Source organism: Leptonychotes weddellii, chromosome 13, assembly GCF_054177405.1.
Source record: "Leptonychotes weddellii isolate Sample4059 chromosome 13, ASM5417740v2, whole genome shotgun sequence".
NCBI lineage: Eukaryota > Metazoa > Chordata > Mammalia > Carnivora > Phocidae > Leptonychotes > Leptonychotes weddellii.
The window spans coordinates 19148038-19153883 of NC_138381.1; positions in this window are offsets into that span (position 1 = coordinate 19148038).

Consider the following 5846-nt stretch of genomic DNA (forward strand, 5'->3'; position numbering starts at 1 on the left):
ATAGAGGGCACAGTCCCTAAGACGACCCTCAATTTCTGATACCAAGTGCAAGTTTGCGGGTTTCCCAAACCACCCTTTGGCTCAATAATTTGCAAGAAAGACTCACAGACCTCACTGAAAGCTGCTATACTCATGGTTTTGTTTTATTACCATAAAGAGATTAGAATTAGCCAGAAGAAGAGATGCATAGGGCAGAAACCAGGGGAGTTCTAGACTTGGAGCTTCTGTTGTTTTCTTCCCAAATTGATATGCGACATCATGTATAGAGTATTATCTATCCAGGAACCTCACCCAAGCCTCAGTGTCAGACTTTATCAGGACTTCATCACACATTACTATCAGCTTACCAGCTTTCTTTTGGTGTGTGCCTGCATGGTAAACCTTTCTCCATCCTTTCAAAGGATTTGTTTTCTTATATTTAATGTATGTCTTTTATCCTTTACATTTTTAATCCAGCCTGAAAATCTTTGTCTTTTAATTGAAATATTTAGCTCAATATTGTTTGTTAGGTGCAAGCCTATCATTTACCATTTATTTTATTTAAAAAAATTAAAAAAAAATTAAAAAAAATTATTTAGTTGAGAGAGAGTGAGAGAGAGAGCATGAACAGGGCAGAGGGAGAGGGAGAAGCAGACTCTCCGCTGAGCAGGGAGCTTGACACGGACTTAATCCCAGGACCTTGGGATCATGACTTGAGCCAAGGCAGATGCTCAATCAACTGAGCCGCCCAGGTGCCTCATTTATTTTATTTTTAATTTGATCTTTCCTTCTGTATTCTTTCTTTCCTGCCTCTTTGATGGTAATCCAATATTTTTGTTCCATTTTATCTTCCCTGTTAGCTTTTGAGTTGTGCATTTTTCCTTATTTAATTGTTATTTTATGTAGGGGTATGCAAACTTTTTCTGAAAAGAGCCATATGGTAAATATTTTTAGCTTTGAGGGTCATATGATTTCTGTGGAAACTACTTAACCCTGCAAATGTCATATAAAAGATGCCATAGGGGGACGCCTGGGTGGCTCAGTCGTTAAGCGTCTGCCTTCGGCTCAGGTCATGGTCCCAGGGTCCTGGGATCAAACCCCACATCGGGCTCCCTCCTCTGCGGGAAGCCTGCTTCTCCTCTCCCGCTCCCCCTGCTTGTGTTCCCTCTCTCGCTGTGTCTCTCTGTCAAATAACTAAATAAAATCTTAAAAAAAAAAAAAAGATGCCATAGGTAAAACTTAACCAAATAAGGCAAGGCTGTGGGCCAGTAAAAATTTATTTACAAGAACAAGTCACTAGCCAGATTTGGCCCATGGGCCATGATTTGCAAACTCCTGCTTTAGAGATGTTTGACTAATAGCAGTATACCTTATTAGTATTTTTACCACTTCCTCCCCAATATGTAGGAAATTTATAATAGTTTAAACAGTTATGCTTTTCTATTCTTTGTGCTATTATATCATATATTTTATTTATTTACCCATCTGAAAAACTCCACATTATTAATATTGCTGATTTAAAGAGCAATATTTTTTATATTTACCCACATATTTATTATTTCTAGTTTTTAATGTCTTTCTGTATTATTGTACTTCTATTTTAGTTCATTTACTTGAATTTGAAGAATTTAAAAAATATTTATTAGAGTGCTGGTCTGATGAGTGTGACTTCTCTTACTTTTTTGTCCATCTGGAAATGTCTTTATTTCATCTGTACTTTTGAAGGATATTTTTACTGGTGATTAAATTCTGAGTTGGCAAGATTTTTTTCCCCTAGCATCTTAAAGGTATTATTTCATTGTCTTCTTGTTTCCATGTTTCTGTTGAAAAATCAGTTGCAAAATTGTTTTATTATTTGAGTATGTTGTATCATTTTTTCTCTCACTGCTTTAAAATTTATCTTTAGTGGGATGACTGGCTGGCTCAGTGGGTAGAGCATGTGACTATTGGTATCAGGGTCATGAGTTCAAGCCCCATGTTGGGCATATGGCTTACTTAAGAAAAATAAAATTTACTTTTGGTCTTCTTCAGTTATCTTATGATATGCCTAGGTGTGATTTTCTTTATATTTATCCTACTTAGTGTTCCTATCACATCTGAAATCTGTTAGTTTGATATTTTTATCAGTTTTGGAAATTTTCAGCCATCATCTCTATAACTACTACTTCAGTTCCTTTACTTCCTCCTTTCCTTCTGGGACTCCAGTTACATATATGTCAGACCATTTGTGTTCCGCATGTCACTTACTTTCTGTTCCATTTTTTCCTTTTTTAAAATCTGTGTTTTAATTTGAATATTTTTTTATTGATTTGTCTTTGAGTTTACTAATCCTGTTTTCTGCTTTGTCAAATCTGCTGCATGTCTAATGAATTTTTAATTTTTTATATTGTATTTCTCAGTTCTAGAATGTGTATTTGATTCTTTTTTTACAGATTCCAATTATCTATTGAAATTGTCTATCTTTTCATTCATTTTGTTCATTGTTTCTCTGTTCTCTTTAACATGTTTATGTTTAAAATCTTTTCCTTATAACTCTGATATGTGTATCAACTGTGGGTTTGCTTGTAATGCTTATGTTTTCTCTTAACTGTCAGTCACATTCCTTATCTATTCACATGTCTCATGAATTTTTTTAAAATTAAATACAGGACATTGTATATAAAAGAAGACTAAATCTAAAATTGATTTTATTTTCTGCAGAAAGAGTGGTGGGTGAACAATTTCAATTTAACCAGCTCTGTTTTAAGGCTGGCTGGATGCTTTGGTTATTATAATCTGTTTTCCTTTGCTTCTTAATGTCTGAAGGACAAGACTTGTTGAGTGTTTGTTGTAGGTTTCTCCTTCTAGTAGAACTTTGTTTCTAAAGCACAAGATCCTGTGGGTGCTTTTACTTTGCCTTTTTATCTGAAGTCTCCTAACCCCCAAGTGACCTTAAGACTCAGCAACTTTCTCACTGAGAAAACTGAGACATGGTCTTGGAGATCCTATAGATTCTAATTCAACATGCCAGCCCATGGAGTGTCATGAAAAACTCTGCTTGTTTTTTTTTCTTTCCTAAAGACTCTTTCTCCTCCAGCAAGCCCAATTCATAATCAATACTTAATCTCAGGAAATGACTTCAAGGTAGAAATAGACATCAATATTAGCTCATATAAGAAAGACTCTATCCTTTGTCATATTAAATTCATTTAGTCCTCTTTGCTTCAATAGGTATCCAATGTCTTTAATAATATGATTTTGCAGTGGGAGTGATAGCCTGCTTTTATCCTTTTTTTTTTTCTTCCTGGTTGTTGCAGTGGGCCTGCTTCCACCCCTACATTCTACTCAGATCCAGAAGTTGGGAAAAAATATAAAGATAAAATAAGAGACCTGAAGGGTAATTTTTACCTTGCTAGACTGCTTTGGGTTATACTCCCAGACTCTGAGGGTTAATCTTCCTCTGACTTTAGGGCTGTTTCAGTCATAAAATTTTAAGAAGAACTGCCTCCATTGAGTCACTCAGCCTCATTTTTAAATATGTATTGTGGGAATAATCAGGCCTATTTTGGTGCATTGTTTGTGTTTAAAAAATAATGAAAGGTAAGAAGTTATAATAGTAAGCAATTTTTTTTTTAATATTTTATTTATTTATTTGACAGAGAGAGACACAGCAAGAGAGGGAACACAAGCAGGGGGAGTAGGAGAGCGAGAAGCAGGCTTCCCCATGGAGCAGGGAGCCCGATGCGGGGCTCGATCCCAGGACCCTGGGATCATGACCTGAGCCAAAGGCAGATGCTTAACGACTGAGCCACCCAGGTGCCCCAATAGTAAGCAATTTATAGATTATGAATTATCATAAAGATGTTAAGTGTCAAAATTGTATTTGAACATATAAATCAGGTACAATTTCTTTATATGCATATACTTATTTTTAACTACTGCTACAAATATAGTTTATTGGGTGAGGACAGAGATTAAACATAGTTTATGTGAGACTTGTAGAAGTTTAGGAAGATCATCAGACTTCTTCGAAATATGTGTCAAATCCATCTTACAGCCTCCCTCAAGGCTATCATGTTTTACAAATGATCAAAGCAGAACTTGCTTTAACATCAGCTCTTGGGCAACAACTTAACTTTACATTACTGAGGGTGATAAAACTGTCCTAACTTTGCTAGAACATTGATTGCTTGGGGAGAGCAAATTGACTCTGCGAAAGTTTTGATTGCAATACAAATACACAAATATTTCTTGAGGATCTGTTATGATTCCACCACTGTGCTGGGCCTGTTAGGTGCTCAGACACTGAGTAAATCCTGAGCCCTTGTTTTAGCCGTGCTCTGCTTCTGCAGCTGCTCCCCTTACAGTTATTCCTTTTCAATGTCTTCTAGACTATATCTCTACCTTGACCAAATCTGGCTGCTCCATTTAGTCAAATAATTTTGGTATTTTTGTTTTTGGGATCGAATAGAATGAGTTGAATAATTTTAGCAACTTGGCTACAATGTCCACTTCTAGGATGTCTTGATGTCATCCCTGTAACCTTTATTCTACTCAGTCATTTCTGGACATTTTCTAGTTTGTGTGGCTCCCTCTCCACAAAGCATTTGTGTGTGTGCATGTGCGTTGAAGAGAGGGGCTGATAAAATAGACCCTCAAGAACTCAGATGAAAAAACAGTAACAATCCCTTGCATATTGAGTAGAGTACTATGAGGTCCATAGTTCTGTCTCGTATCATCTCATTCTGTTCTCACAATAGTTACCTACATATCATTGGTTAAGGAATACAGACACACTCTTAGAGAGTAATTATTTGCTTATTAAAGACTAAAATAAAGAAAAATATCAAGGAAGAACTTTTGATACTTATTGTCCAAGCTAACTGGGTTTAGACTCTAACAATATTGTCTTTTATAGATTTTTAAAATGTTAAGAACCTGTGGTGTGAAGGCTATTTGACGTTTTTGTGTTCATTTCAACAAATGGTAGTAGCTAAGTAGATGTGATCTGGTGAAAATGAAAAAGATAATTCATCTGAAGTACTATCTGATTGTTTTATGAATACAAATAGAGGTAGGAAAAGCAGCATTTGTAAAATGGCCCATTGTTTCCTTCAATAGTTCCATTCCCAAACACGCCCAAGAAACTTACATGCTAAGTTAAATAGTATGGTGCTATGCAAATGTCAGCACTGAAACAAATTCTCTAGTATACTCTTTCAACCAGTTGCAGTCTAAGCTCTTCCTGTTTAGACATTCTTTTTTTTTTTTTTAAAGATTTTATTTATTTATTCATGAGAGAGAGAGAGAGGAGAGAGGCAGAGGGAGAAGCACGCTCCCCGCCGAGCAGGGAGCCCGATGTGGGACTCGATCCCAGGACGCTGGGATCATGACCTGAGCTGAAGGCAGACGCTCAACCATCTGAGCCACCCAGGCGCCCTCCTGTTTATACATTCTTGATCCTTTATTGCATTGGTAACTATTATGAGTATGGTACTTTTCATTTTTACATTGTTTTTTAATTTATATTTCTCAGTTAATATCCCCAGCAATTCTGTATAACAAATATTATTATTTCCATTTCACATTAAAGACAACTGAAGTTTATGGAGGCAAAATAACTTACTTCGATCATATGTTAGGATGGGATCTAGAATTCAAGCTTGGGTAAATGTTCTGTAGGAACACAAAAGGAACATGTATTCTGCTGTTGTTGAATCGTAGTCTTCCATAATTCTCAATTAGATCTGGTTGTTTTATAGGTTATTCAAAATTTTAATATCCTTAGTAATTTGTGGTCTGCTTATTCTCTTACTGAGCAAAAGTGTGTTGGGGCGCCTGGGTGGCTCAGTCGTTAAGCGTCTGCCTTCGGCTCAGGTCATGATCCC